Here is a 15,306-nt window from a genome sequence, read left to right as displayed (position 1 = left end):
AAAATAAATGCTACTTGAATTAAATGCAGTGACTGCCAACATTACAGAAACCAGGTTATCTTTCCATTTTAAAATAAATCCCATTTTTATTACATTAAACATCAAATTGGCATATGAGTGAACTATAACCCTTTGATAAATTACCTTCAGATCTGAGTTTTATCCTGATAATAGCCATATTACTTGCAGGATTGAAAACTATTAGTTTGCAGAGAAGCATTTTTCAAGAACTAAATAAAAGAAGTAATGCGTGTTTATTTATGGTATCTACTATTGCCTCAGCAGTTTCGTTCAACTTTTCTCTTTTTTTCCTAGGGCTATACATATACATTTTATACTAAAAATATTATCTGTGCTTGCACTACATCATGAACATAAATAAAACATACTTAAATGTTTCTTCTCAAAGCAATTTAAATGTAGTCAATATGGTTTTGAGGTCTCTTTCAAACATTTTTGAAAGCCCAAAAAGCTGTTGTGTCGTATATAGGTAGAATTCCCTTTGGAAGAAAGAACTTCACTAATTAAAAGAAAACAAAAGAAAAGGCATTTTAACTTGAACTGTTTTACAAAACACATTTTGCAAGTCTGCCATGATGAAACATTAAAATTAAATGCCAATTAAGAAAAGACAGAGATAGTATAACAGAGGCAATGAGGACACCTTTCTTGTTGCTCCACATGTTTGAATCCCTACTTTTCCTTTCTTAAATGAAATGAATTATTCTCTATTGCAGCATGCTTTTTTTTTTTTTTTTTTTTTTTGCCTTAGTATGGTCCTAGTTTTATCCAATACTCAGGTTGGAAAAGATCCTATCAGAGTAATAAATCATTTTAATATCCCAGTTCTATATTATATTATCTTAAAACTTTCATTTACTGTGTATTTTATATTTTCCATTCCAAGACTACAGCAATATTTATAAATAACATGTCTAGTTAGGTACCTTATCACAGGTTTAATATATGATCTCCATTTGCAGTTGTATAACAGGCCCATCTGTGTATTCCTTATCAGACAGGCACAATTATTTAGTGGTTTCATCTCAACTCACAGCACCAATAAGTGCTCTCCATAACTCAAATCTTATTTATTTTTGTATTATTATTGGCTTTGTAGAGTCAGGAAGAATAAGCAGCATAATGATGGGATAAATTTAAAAAACAGTTTAATGAATAATGTAGCAAAAATGTAAATTTAGACAGGAATCAGCACTTTTAATTCTTCTTTAAAATTTTATTTTTCTTTTCTATTTTACTTCATTTTCTGCTTAACTAATTCTCCCTTTCTCTATGGTCCAAATCACTGCCAATCACTTCATTATTGATGATGGGAGTTTCTTAGGTTCCTAAATATTCTCCTATTCTCTTTCCTGGTTTGAGTACTTATTGGCAATAGTAACCAGGTTATTTTTAAAAGGTACAAATACAACTTGTGACTATAGAGAGTAAGAAATAGACATACACAGCTCTGTCCGCCTCTTACCCATTTGACTTGTATATATTTAAATGTTTAAAATGGAAATGTATTCATTGATTTATATCCACAACCTCTCGTAGCTGATACTTCGAAACTCACTTTTCTGAGTTACATCATGTAATCACAGCCATAAATATGTGGTATGTGTCCTTCTGCAAACTTTTAGATATTGGAATTTTAAAAGCCCTGTTACTAACTTATTATTCACAGTTAATGTTAAGGAGCAGGGCTTATAAAAGGCTGGGAAGACAGGATGTGATAGAGAAGATGGAAAACGATGAGTGGTGAAAAACTATGAAACCTTCTTATCTGTCTTATAAGATGTGAACAGATGAGGAGGTAGAGAGAATGAAGTGGTGATTATAATGACCCAGTTTGTTCGGGGTTTTCTGAGGTGACACCATGATAGTGTTCTTCTGAAAGAGTCATCAATGTATTATTAAAATGGGGTTGATTCATGATCTGGATCCTCAAGTCTTCTTTCATGCAGTAATTATTTGTTGACTGGTTCCTATGTATTAGACATTGTTCTAGTTGCTGAGGATACAACACTTATTATTTGGTTGCAAAAAGAACTGGTCCTGTTGGGGATTTCACTCTGTGTAAAGGGAGGCAGTTGTCATGCATTATAATAAAGAGCAGAGACTCTGGAGCCAAGGTTTCTTGGTTCAAATCTCAACTGCTACTAACTAGTGTGTGTAATAATCTTGGGTAAGTTAATCTCTGCTTCTCAGTATCCTCTCCATAAAATGTGCATAACAACAACATCTCCATAAGGTTTTTGGGAAGACTAAATGAGTCAGTATATATAAAGTACCTAGAAAAAAATGTCTGGCACATACTAAATGCCCAATAAAGGTTAGCAATCATTATTAAGCCTGGTTAATTGATCCCTTTACAAAACCATCCTGGAAGTGGAGAAAGGCAGAAAGTCATTGATTCATTGAATTCTCTACTTTCCTGCCCTAGGAGATGATTGTGTAGTTGTGTTTCTCTGGAGAGAGTAATATAGAGGGACTCAGGCCTTTGAGAGAACTTCAGCTGCCATCTTCACACAGCTGTAGAGTTAAAACAAAAACCTCACCTAATTTCCTGATTCCAAATCCTTGACTTAATATACAACATTCATTCATTTATCTTCCTATCTCCATCAACATCCTTCAAAGCTGCAAATTTCTTTAATTTCCTTTCCTCTATCATCAGGGCACTGGGGATCTGGAAGTTGTATGTTTTGGGTTTTCTTGGTAAAAAGATTCCAGAAATTATCCCTACGATTTTAAAAGGTATCGTCATTTCCTAGTAGAGTACACTTTTATAAAGGTTAGCATAAATCAATTAGAGTCTCATTTTATGAATCATAACTGATAATTCTCACATAGCTATATAGTATGAAATTGGTCCCAAGAAAACTTTCAGCTGAGTTACCTAGAACAAGTATGCAATCCTGGGTGATGGATTCTACTCTATTAAATTGATCTGCCCAAATAAGGGAATCTATCTGCAACATAATAAAATCATGGTATGTTAGAGCTCAAAAAGACCACAGAGTAATCCAGTATAATTTGGAAAGGAGGGGGCCAGTAAATTTAAAGTGAAGAAGCCTGGAAAACACTACCTCAGCTGGGTAATCATCAATGATAGCACGTACATGATGGCACGGACACCTGATACGATGTAATGATAATGGCACCTCTGTGGTCTTCCTCTCCAAAAGCATACTGCCAGTTTAAACATAAGCATGACATCAGCAAAACCCAAATTGAAGGACATTAAAAAACAACCTGGCCAGTGCTACTCAAAATTGTCAATGTCATCTAGGTCAGAAAACTGCTACAGACCATAGGAAGATAGGAAAACATGACACAATGTAATATCCTATTTTGAATTGGATCCTGGAAAAGAATAACTGGTGACATCCAAATGAAGTGTCAAATGCAGTTAACAGTAATTATTGATGTTCATTTCCCAGTTGTGACAAATGTGCCATGGTGATATAGGACATTGACAATAGGAGAAACTATGACAGCCTTTTGTACTATCTAAGACAAAAAATAGGAGAAACTAAATGAGGAGTATATGGTAATTCTCTGTACTATCTTTGCAACTTTTCTGTAAGCCTAAAAGTGTTCTACAATTAAAAGGATATTTTGGAAAGAACATAACACACAAGCCATTTGCCTCAATCTCCTCATTTTACAAAAGAGGAAAATAACACCTAAAGAAAGGAAATGCTTTGCACCTAGGACACAGAGAGCTGACACTAGGATCCTGTGTTTCTACCTCAGTCTTGTTTCACCCAAACACACTGATTCAGTCTTACTTAAGGCCAAGAGAATATGTAATCCATTTCTTCTTTTCAATGGCATTTAGTACTGAAGTAATTTGACTGGAATATCGGGCTAATTAGGCCAATGTTATAGGTTAAGTTTTAATTCCAACCAGTTACTTTTGCATAGAGAAAAATTCCACTATTTGTCATAGCCTGATTATTCAAACTATTTGTTTTCCATCAATCTCAGGTGAGTACATAAGAGAGAAATGGGAACTCTCTAAAAATCCTCCAATTCAAAATTCATGTACATCTGCAAAATAATCTTTTTATAATGACACTTAAATTTTATTGAATTATACTAGGTCACATGTAACTGAAGTAAAATATACTCTATATATTTTCTATTGGTTCTACAATCTTTTCTCTTGTTTACTTCAATCTTCTTAGCATTTTTGTCAAAATGGATCACTTTGTTGTCCTAAGCTTTGTTCACTGTTTTTGAAAAAGATGCAAGTTTCTCTTTAAAGAAAAGGTAGGCAGTGGGAAGTTAACTCAATTTCATATCACCCCTGAAAATGAGTCAAATTTTTTTTCTTAATGTTTCCTGAAATGCTTTACCATGATATCAATAGATGTGGGAAAATAATATGGGAGTATTTTAGTTTCATTATTTTTGTATGGTTTGAAACTGTAATTTTGGATTTTAAACAATGTTAAAATATGCAGTTTATGTTAAAATATTTAATATATAAAATTTCTTATAAATCAGTAAATATCAGCTGTACCTTTCAATAGAAACATGGACAAAAGACATCAATAGGCAATTCACAAAAAAGAAATGCAAATTAACAGAGACAACTTAAAATATTCAACCATAGTGGTAATTTTAAAATGCAAGTTAGAGAAGTGATGTCAACAATACGGCAGAATAGGCTTTTCCAGTGCTTGTCCCGTCATGGAAACATCAATTTGAACAATCATTCAGCTAAAAGATTCCTTCACAAGTGCTAAGGAATTCAGGTGAGAGATTACAGTATCTGGTGGAGCACAGATTAAAAAAAAAGATGCATCGAAGAGGATAAGAATAGTTTTGCATTACCTGCAATACTACTCTCCCAGGCTTACAAAGCACAGTGTAGAGAGAAATACCTTCCATGTGGGAGAAGAGAGTGAAGTGAACACCTAACTTCACTGTAGAACCCAGTATCATGTCCACCCCAGGGAACCCTGGTGCCAGGCTGGCACCCAGTGACCAAGCTTACAGGCCTACCCTAGTGATAGGCAAGGCCTCAAGGCCTGAGACTCCAGGCTGGTCCACATAGACCCAAGCTCCAGGATACCCACTAAACATGGCTGGTCCCTGTGGCTCCAGGCTTTAGGCTAGCTCCCATGGACTCAGGCTCCCACCCCAGTATCAGGCTGGTTCCTGTGGATCTGACCTTTAGTACAGCCACTGCCAACCCAAGATCCAAATTCATCATAGCACAAGGATGGCTCTTATAGCCCTAAGCTGCATTCATTCTTCATGGCCCAAGGGTTTAGGCCTACCCTAGGGCCAGGCCATCTTCCATGGCCCCAGGCACCAGTCTGGCACTGGTGAACCCAAGCTCCAGGCTCAACCATCATTACTGACCCAAGAACCGGGATGCCATTACTGACCCATGCCCCAGGCTTACCAGCCCAAGGATTTCAGCAAAGCCAACCCAGAGACTTTCCCTGCTGGCCCACACAGAATCCCTGGACAAGCTGACAGGCGAAGAGCTTTTCCTGGTGAAACCAGTCTTTACTGATTGGAGAAGGTGCCAAAGCCACAAGGATCAAGAATAATCAGGGAAACATGACACCACCAAAGGAAAAACAAAAACAACAACGACAAAGCACCTGTAACCAACTCTAAAAAAATGGATAGCTAGGGCATGCCCAAGATGGCTGAAAAGGAACAGCTCCAGCCTCCAGCTCCCAGCGTGAGTGACACAGAAGACCGGTGATTTCTGCATTTTCAACTGAGGTACCGGATTCATCTCACTGGGGAGTGCCAGACAATAGGTGCTGGTCAGCTGGTGCAGCCCGACCAGTGAGAGCTGAAGCAGGGGGAGGCATCGTCTCACCTGGGAAGAGCAAGGGGGAAGGGAATCCCTTTTCCTAGCCAAGGGAAACTGACACAGACAACACCTGGAAAATCGGGTAACTCCCACCCTAATACTGCGCTTTCCCAAGGGTCTTAGCAAATGGCGCACTAAGAGATTACATCCCACACCTGGCCCAGAGGATCCCACGCCCACGGAGCCTCCCTTATTGCTAGCACAGTGGTCTGAGATGTAACTGCAAAGTGGCAGCGAGGTCGGGGGAGGGGCGCCCGCCATTGCTGAGGCTTAAGTGGATAAACAAAGCCACCGGGAAGCTCAAATTGAATCAATACCGAATTTATTGAGAGTTTTAGCATGAAGGGCTGTTGAATTTTGTCAAAGGCCTTTTCTGCATCTATTGAGATAATCATGTGGTTTTTGTCTTTGGTTCTGTTTATATGCTGGATTACGTTTATTGATTTACGTATGTTGAACCAGACTTGCATCCCAGGGATGAAGCCCACTTGATCATGGTGGATGAGCTTTTTGATGTGTGACTGGATTCGGTCTGCCAGTATGAGGATTTTTGCATCGATGTTCATCAGGGATATTGGTCTAAAATTCTCTTTTTTTGTTGTGTCTCTGCCAGGCTTTGGTATCAGGTTGATGTTGGCCTCATAAAATGAGTTAGGGAGGATTCCCTCTTTTTCTATTGATTGGAATAGTTTCAGAAGGAATGGTACCAGTTTCTCCTTGTACCTCTGGTAGAATTCAGCTGTGAATCCATCTGGTCCTGGACTTTTTTTGGTTGGTAGGCTATTAATTATTGCCTCAATTTCAGAGCCTGCTATTGGTCTATTCAGGGATTCAATTTCTTCCGGGTTTAGTCTTAGGAGAGTGTAAGCGTCCATGAAATTATCCATTTCTTCTAGATTTTCTAGTTTATTTGCGTAGAGGTGTTTATAGTATTCTCTGATGGTAGTTTGTATTTCTGTGGGGTCCGTGGTGATATCCCCTTTATCATTTTTTATTGCATCTATTTGATTCTTCTCTCTTTTCTTCTTTATTAGTCTTGCTAGCAGTCTATAAATTTTGTCAATCTTTTCAAAAAATCAACTCCTGGATTCATTGATTTTTTGGAGGGTTTTTTGTGTCTCTATCTCCTTCAGTTCTGCTCTGATCTTAGTTATTTCTTGCCTTCTGCTAGCTTTTGAATGTGTTTGCTCTTGCTTCTCTAGTTCTTTTAATTGTGATGTTAGAGTGTTGATGGAACGTATCTCAAAAGAATAAGAGCTATTTATGACAAACCCACAGCCAATATCATCCTGAATAGGCGAAAACTGGAAGCATTCCCTCTGAAAACTGGCACAAGACAGGGACACCCTCTTTCACCACTGCTATTCAACATAGTGTTGGAAGTTCTGGCTAGGGCAATCAGGCAAGAGAAAGAAATAAAGGGTATTCAGGTAGGAAAAGAAGAAGTCAAATTGTCCCTGTTTGCAGATGACATGATTGTATATTTAGAAAACCCCATCAGCTCAGCCCAAAATCTTCTTAAGTTGCTTATCAAAGCAACTTCAGCAAAGTCTTAGGATACAAAATTAATGTGCAAAAATCACAAGCATTCTTATACACCAGTAACAGACAAACAGAGAGCCAAATCATGAATGAACTCCCATTCACAATTGCTTCAAAGAAATAAAATACCTAGGAATCCAACTTAGAAGGGATGTGAAGGACCTCTTCAAGGAGAACTACAAAACACTGCTCAGTGAAATAAAAGAGGACAAAAACAAATGGAAGAACATACCATGTTCATGGATAGGAAGAATCAATATTGTGAAAATGGCCATACTGCCCAAGGTAATTTATAGATTCAATGCCATCCCCATCAAGCTACCAATGAGTTTCTTCACAGAATTGGATAAAACTGCTTTAAAGTTTATATGGAACCAAAAAAGAGCCTGCCTTGCCAAGACAATTCTAAGTCAAAAGAACAAAGCTGGAGGCATCACGCTACCTCACTTTAAACTATACTATAAGGTTACAGTAACTAAAACAGCATGGCACTGGTACCAAAACAGAGATATAGACCAATGGAACAGAACAGAGCACCCTCAGAAATAATACCACACATCTACAGCCATCTGATGTTTGACCAACCTGAGAAAAAGAAGAAATGGGGAAAGGATTCCCTATTTAATAAATGGTGCTAGGAAAATTGGCTAGCCATAAGTAGAAAGCTGAAACTGGATCCTTTCCTTACTCCTTATATGAAAATTAATTCAAGATGGATTAGAGACTTAAATGTTAGACCTAATACCATAAAAACCCTAGAAGAAAACCTAGGTAATACCATTCAGGACATAGGCATGGGCAAGGACTTCATGTCTAAAACGCCAAAAGCAACAGCAACAAAAGCCAAAATTGACAAATGGGATCTAATTAAACTAAAGAGCTTCTGCACAGCAAAAGAAACTACCATTAGAGTGAACAGGCAACCTACAGAATGGGAGAAAATTTTTGCCATCTACTCATCTGACAAAGGGCTAATATCCAGAAACTACAAAGTACTCAAACAAATTTACAAGAAAAAAACAAACAACCCCATCAAAAAGTGGGCAAAGAATATGAACAGTCATTTCTCAAAAGAAGACATTCATACAGCCAACAGACACATGAAAAAATGCTCATTATCACTCGCCATCAGAGAAATGCAAATCAAAATCACAATGAGATACCATCTCACACCAGTTAGAATGCCAATCATTAAAAAGTCAGGAAACAACAGGTGCTGGAGAGGATGTGGAGAAATAGGAACACTTTTACACTGTTGGTGGGATTGTAAACTAGTTCAACCATTATGGAAAACAGTATGGCGATTCCTCAAGGATCTAGAACTAGAAGTACCATATGACCCAGCCATCCCATTACTGGGTATATACCCAAAGGATTATAGATCATGCTGCTATAAAGACACATGCACACATATGTTCATTGCGGCACTATTCACAATAGCAAAGACTTGGAATCAACCCAAATGTCCATCAGTGACAGATTGGATTCAGAAAATGTGGCACATATACACCATGGAATACTATGCAGCCATAAAAAAGGATGTGTTTGTATCCTTTGTAGGGACATGGATGCAGCTGGAAACCATCATTCTCAGCAAACTGTCGCAAGAACAGGAAACCAAACACCGCATGTTCTCACTCATAGGTGGGAACTGAACAATGAGATCACTTGGTCTCGGGAAGGGGAACATCACACACTGGGGCCTATTATGGGGCGTGGGGAGTGGGGAGGGATTGCATTGGGAGTTATACCTGATGTAAATGATGAGTTGATGGGTGCTGACGAGTTGATGGGTGCAGCACACCAACATGGCACAAGTATACATATGCAGCAAATCTACACGTTATGCACATGTATCCTAGATCTTAAAGTATAATAATAAAACAAAAAATCACAAGCATTCCACATGAAACCAGAAAAACGCCTATATAGCCACAACAATCCTAAGCAAAAAGAACAACGCTGGAGGCATCATGCTACCTGACTTCAAACTATACTACAAGAAACCAGCATGGTATCAAAACAGACATATAGACCAATGGAACAGAATGGAGACCTCAGAAATAAGACCACACATCTACAACCATCTGATCTTCAACAAATCTCACAAAAACAAGCAATGGGGAAAGGATTCCCTATTTAATGAACAGTGCTGGGAAAACTGGCTAGCCATATGCAGAAAACTGAAACTGGACACCTTCCTTATGCTTTAAAAGTTTAACTCAAGATGGATTGAAGACTTAAATGTAAAACCCCAAACCATAAAAACCCTAAAATAAAACTTAGGCAATACCATTCAGGACATAGGCATGGGCAAAGAATTTATGATGAAATTACCAAAAGCAATTGCAACAAAAGCTGAAATTGACAAATGGGATCTAATTAAACTATAGAGCTTCTGCACAGCACAAGAAACTATCATCAGAGTGAACAGGCAACTTACAGAATGGGAGAAAATTTTTGCAATCTACCAATCTGACAAAGGTCTAATGTTCTGAATTTAAAAGGAACTTAAACAAATTTACAAGAAAAAAACAACCCCATCAAAAAGTGGGCAAAGGACATGAACAAACACTTCTCAAAAGAAGACATTTATGCGGCCAACAAGCATATGGAAAAAACACTCAACATCACTGATCCTTAGAGAAATGCAAATCAAAACCACAATGAAATACCATCTCACACCAGTCAGAATGGCAATTATTAAAAAGTCAAGAAACAACAGATGCTAGAGAGGCTGTGGAGAAATTGGAATGCTTTTACACTGTTGGTGGGCATGTAAATTAGTTCAACCATTGTGGAAGAGAGTGTGGAAATTCCTCAAGGATCTAGAACCAGAAATACCATTTGGCCCAGCAATCCCATTACTGGGTATATACCCAAAGGAATATAAATCATTCTATTATAAAGATACATGCACACATATGTTTATTGCAGCACTATTCACAATAGCAAAGACATGGAACCAGCCCAAACGCCTATCAATGATAGACTGCAAAAAGAGAATGTGGTGCAGATACCCCATGGAATACCATGAAGCCATAAGAAGGCATGAGATCATGTCCTTTGCAGGGACATGGATGATGCTGGAAGCCATCATCCTCAGCAGACTAACATAGGAACAGCAAACCATACACTGCATGTTCTCACTCATAAGTGGGAGTTGAACAATGAGAACAAATGGACACAGGGAAAGAAACAACACACGCCAGAGCTTGTTGGAAGTGGGGCAAGGGGAGGGAGAGCATCAGGAAAAATAGCTCATGCATGTGGGGCTTAAAACCTAGGTGACAGGTTGATAGGTGCAGCAAACCAACATGGCACATATATACCTATGTAAGAAACCTGCATGTTCTGCATGTGTATCCTGCAACTTGAAGTTAAAAAAAAAAAAGAAATAACTTTACAAGGATTTTTAAAAATAAGGCACAAATTTAAAGTTACTTGTATTTAAAACGTATTGCCTTATTGTCCTGTTAATAATGATGCAAATCATGCAAAAATATTTCAAATAATCAATATGTTCATTTTAATTTGTCAATTAAAATAAAAATTGAAAATGAAAGGAAAATAAAATAAAATTCAGTGTAAATGCAAGATATATATGTTTGCTGACTTAAAATGGTTTGGCTTTCAATTTCTTGACTTTGTGATGGCGTGAAACTGATATGCATTCAATAGAAAGTGGTACAATACTATCTTGTGATGCTGGGCAGCAGCAGCAAGTCACAGCTCCTAGTCAGTCATGTGATCATGCGGGTGAACAACTGACTCCCTATGTATCATATAGCCAGAATATTTTATACAGCTGTAGGCTAATGTAAGTGTTCTGAGCATATTTAAGATAGACTAGGCTAAGTTATAGTGTTTTGTAGGTTATGTGTATTAACTGCGTATTTGACTGTAGGTATTCTCAATTTACAATGGGGTTTATTGGGACATAATCTCACCAGAAGTCAACGAACATCTGAATAGTCAAATTCAGAATACTCTAATGCTGTAATAATGGGACATAAATTACTGTTAAGTGTAGTATAAAAGTTAAAAACAAAAGTATAAAAATAGCTATAGCAATAATAATCTGTTAATGGATACACAATATAAACAGATGTAAAATTTGACATTAATAATATAAAATGTAGAAGGAAAAGAAGTTAACTTGCAGTTTTGTATGTGGTTGAAGTTAAGTTGTTATCAGCTTAAAATAGACTATTATAACCATAAGATGTTTTCTGTAAGCTTCATGGTAACCACTAAGAAAAAACCTGTAGTCTATACATAACAGACAAAGAGAAAGGCATTAAACAAAACCACTATAAAAAATGATGAAATCACAACAGAAGACAACAAGAAAAGGAGTGAAGGAACTACAAATCAGAAAATAATTAACAAAATAGCTATAGTAAATTATTACCTTCAATAATTTGTACGTGGGCTAAATTCTCACATCAAACTATATATAGTGGCTAAATGAATACAAAAAACAAGATCCAACTATACCTTGCCTACAAGAAGCAACTTTAGCTTTATGGATGGACTCACATAGGCTGAAAATGAAGGAATGGGGAAAGGTATTCCATGCAAATGCCAACCAAAAGAAAGTAGTTATATCAGACAAAATAGACTTTGAGGCAACATATGAAAAGAACCTAAATGTCTGTTAACAGATAAATGAATAAAGAAAACATGATACACACACACCACACACACACACACACGAATACTAATCATTCTTAAAATAGAAATAAATATTATTATTCGCAAAGGCATGAATGAACCTGGAGGACATTATGTTAAGTGAAATAAGCAAGACACAGAAAGACAAATACTACATGATCTAGCGCACATGTGGAATCTAAAAATGTCAAACTCATAGAAGCAGAGAGTAGCGTGGTGGCTGTCAAGGACAGGAGGTAGGGAAAGTAGGGAGCTGATGCTGAAAGGGTACAAAGTTTCAGTTACACAGGATTAGTAAGTTCTGGAAATCTAATGTATAGCATGCTGGCTATAGTTAATAATAATGTATACTTCAAGTTTCCTCCCCTTCCCTCCCTTTGCCTCCCCCTCCCTTTCTTTCCCCTCCCCTCCCCTCTCCTCGTCTCTCCTCTTCTCTTTCTTTTGTCCAGGCTGACGTGCAGTGGTGGGAATTTGGCTCACTGCAACCTCTGCCTCCAAGGTTCAAGCGATTCTTCTGCCTTAGCCTCCCAAGTAGCTGGGATTACAGGAGTTTTCTTTTTTTTAAAAAAAGTACAATTTCCATTTTGTTTTTCTCCAGAGAGTAGTTTTCCTTCACTCTGTAAGGACTCAGCTCCTTACAGGGGCCTTGGTTGGGGCCATGGGGCAGAACCCACAGGTGTAAATAGGGGGAGGGGTATTTAGTCCTTGCAGGCTTCATGAGATCAATTCCTGACTACCTTGCTATGACTGGCACAATTCGCACAGTAATATAGCTTCACATACAGCTTGGGAAACACTGTGAGCATTGAGGGCTCACTTCAGAAATGTCCCTCACTGCTGTGGCCTCTGCTATGTTTTTAATGACAAACTTCTTAATAGCCTTATTCCTGGGCATGTATTGAGCACAGTTCTTGTAGTGACAGGCTGCATGTGGCTGCAGGCCTTTTTGGCATGACCATTGTTCCTTCTTTCCTTTGGCATCTTGGAAGCAAGGATCCTACTTGAACATTTCTAAGACAGTGGATCTTAAATGCTCTCTTCACTGAAAACAATAAAAGGCAACTATGAGGGTGTTGGACATATGAATTAATTTGATTGTAGTAATCATTTCATAATGTATATTGTATCAAAACATCACATTAATTTTTGTCATTTATACCTCAATATACCTTATTATACCTCAATAAATATGGAAGGAAAATGCAAAATAAGACATTGAAATACACTTTGCCTATCAAAATGGCTTCTTTTCTTTTTTATAAATGATGGTGTCAAAAGTTTTCCAGAGTTCAGAGGAATGAACACCCTCACACTACTGCAGGTAGTATAAAGTGTTGCAAAACATTTGGACAAATTGGCAATACATATCCAAAGTGTTGGATTTAAAAAAAATATTTTTATCAAGCCATTTAATGTTTAGAAATTTACAGTAAGAAAAAGGTGTGAATAGATTTAAAACACTGATATTCAGCATATTGTATATAATAGCAAGATTTTGAAAATTACTCAAATGTCCAACATTGAGTAATTGATCAGTTAGACAAATAACTATATACAATACAAGACCAAGTTGCCATTAAAACTAGTATAGTACAGGAAAATATTTCATAATAGGGAAAAATGTTTACAAAGCAAGCAATAAAGCAGTATATAATATGAGCTCCATTTTAGAAGCTGTTCAGTGTAATAAGTGAGGGCACAGGCTCTTTTTGTGTCAGACAGATTCGAAGAGTAATGGCTTTTCCATTTATTAGCTATGTGATATTGTGTAAGCTCCTAAGCTCTCTGAGTCTCAGTTTTCCTATATGTAAGATAGAAATAATATAATAAGCCCCCATTATCAGTGAGTAATATGTTCCAAGACCCCAAATGGATGCATGAAACCAGGGATAGTACCAAGCTCTACATATACTATGTTTTTTTTCCTATATGTACATGCCTAGGATAAAGTTCAATTTACAAATTAGACAAAGTAAAAGATGAACAATAATAACAAAATAGAACAAGTATAACAACATACCATGATAAAAGCTATGTGAATGTGGTGTCTCTCTCAAAATATCTTATTGTATGTAATATTTTCGGATCATAGTTGACCATGGGTAACTGAAATTGTAGGTAGCAAAACTGTGGATGGGGGGCAGTGTTGTAATACCTAATTTGAATGAGACTATGATTATGCATAAAGGGACCTACATGAGTTAAAGTAGAACACATGCTTATTTCTAGAAATTAAATGATCAATTTTTCCATATTACAAATATTAAATTATTTTTGTTGTTCAATGTATGGTCAATTACCATCATTCTTCTTTCTGACACTCAAATTTGGCCAATGAGAATCCCTTCAAGTTGGCTCCTGTGTCATTTTGACATGCCTGAACACTTCCTTGCTTTCTAGCACAAGATATCCCAGGCTTACCTTATACTTACTTTCGCTGCCACAGACCTAGAAACAGCCAATCCTTCAAGGAGATTTTGGTAGGAAATGTATTCGGAAATCAAAGTTTGGGTATAAGGTGTATTAATTACTACTGAGGTGTTATTGCTTTTAAGTCCTTTCAGGGGACAGACTAGAAATATACAAACAAATAACAAAATTTTTAGATTTTATAACCTGCTTTGTTCACGTGTGTGTGTGTGTGTGTGTGTGTGTGTATGTGTGTGTGTGTATACACACATATATCTGGATTGCTATAGTTTGGATGTTTGACCCCCTCCAAATCTCAGGTTGAAATTTGATTCCAAATGTTGAAGGTGGGGCCTAATGGAAAGTGTTTGAGTCATGTGAGTGGATTCCTCAAAAATGGTTTGGTGCTATCCTGGCAGTAATAAGTGAGTTCTCTTCTTGTTCTATTAGTTCTTGCAAGAGCTGGTTGTTAAAAAGACCCTGGCACCTCCCTCCCCTCTCTCTTGCCTCTCTTGCCTTGTGATCTCTGCACACACTGGCTCCCCTTCTTCTTCCATGATGAGTGGAAGGGCTTTGAGGCCCTCACCAGATACAGATCCTGTGCTATGCTTCTTGTAAAGCCTGCAGAACCATGAGCCAAATAAACCTCTTTTCTTTATAAATTATCTAGCCTCAGGCATTCCTTTATAGCAGCACAAACTAAGACATGCATATATGCACAGTTTTAAAAGCATAAGCTCATATGTGTATATATATATATATATGAGATTTTATATATATATATATATATATATATATATATATATATATATATAAAATCTCCC

General features: G+C 37.1%; 1 protein-coding gene across 2 annotated transcripts in view; it reads right to left on the bottom strand.

Moving 5' to 3' along the window:
• The window catches only part of TENM1 (teneurin transmembrane protein 1), a 604,771-nt gene that overhangs the window by 314,637 nt on the left and 274,828 nt on the right, over nucleotides 1-15,306 (bottom strand). The gene's annotated exons all lie outside the window — the stretch shown is intronic.

This window comes from Piliocolobus tephrosceles, chromosome 12, assembly GCF_002776525.5.
Source record: "Piliocolobus tephrosceles isolate RC106 chromosome 12, ASM277652v3, whole genome shotgun sequence".
In the NCBI taxonomy this organism is placed as follows: domain Eukaryota; kingdom Metazoa; phylum Chordata; class Mammalia; order Primates; family Cercopithecidae; genus Piliocolobus; species Piliocolobus tephrosceles.
The sequence above is the reverse complement of the archived record's forward strand: the minus strand, read 5'-3'. Positions and strand labels throughout refer to the sequence as shown.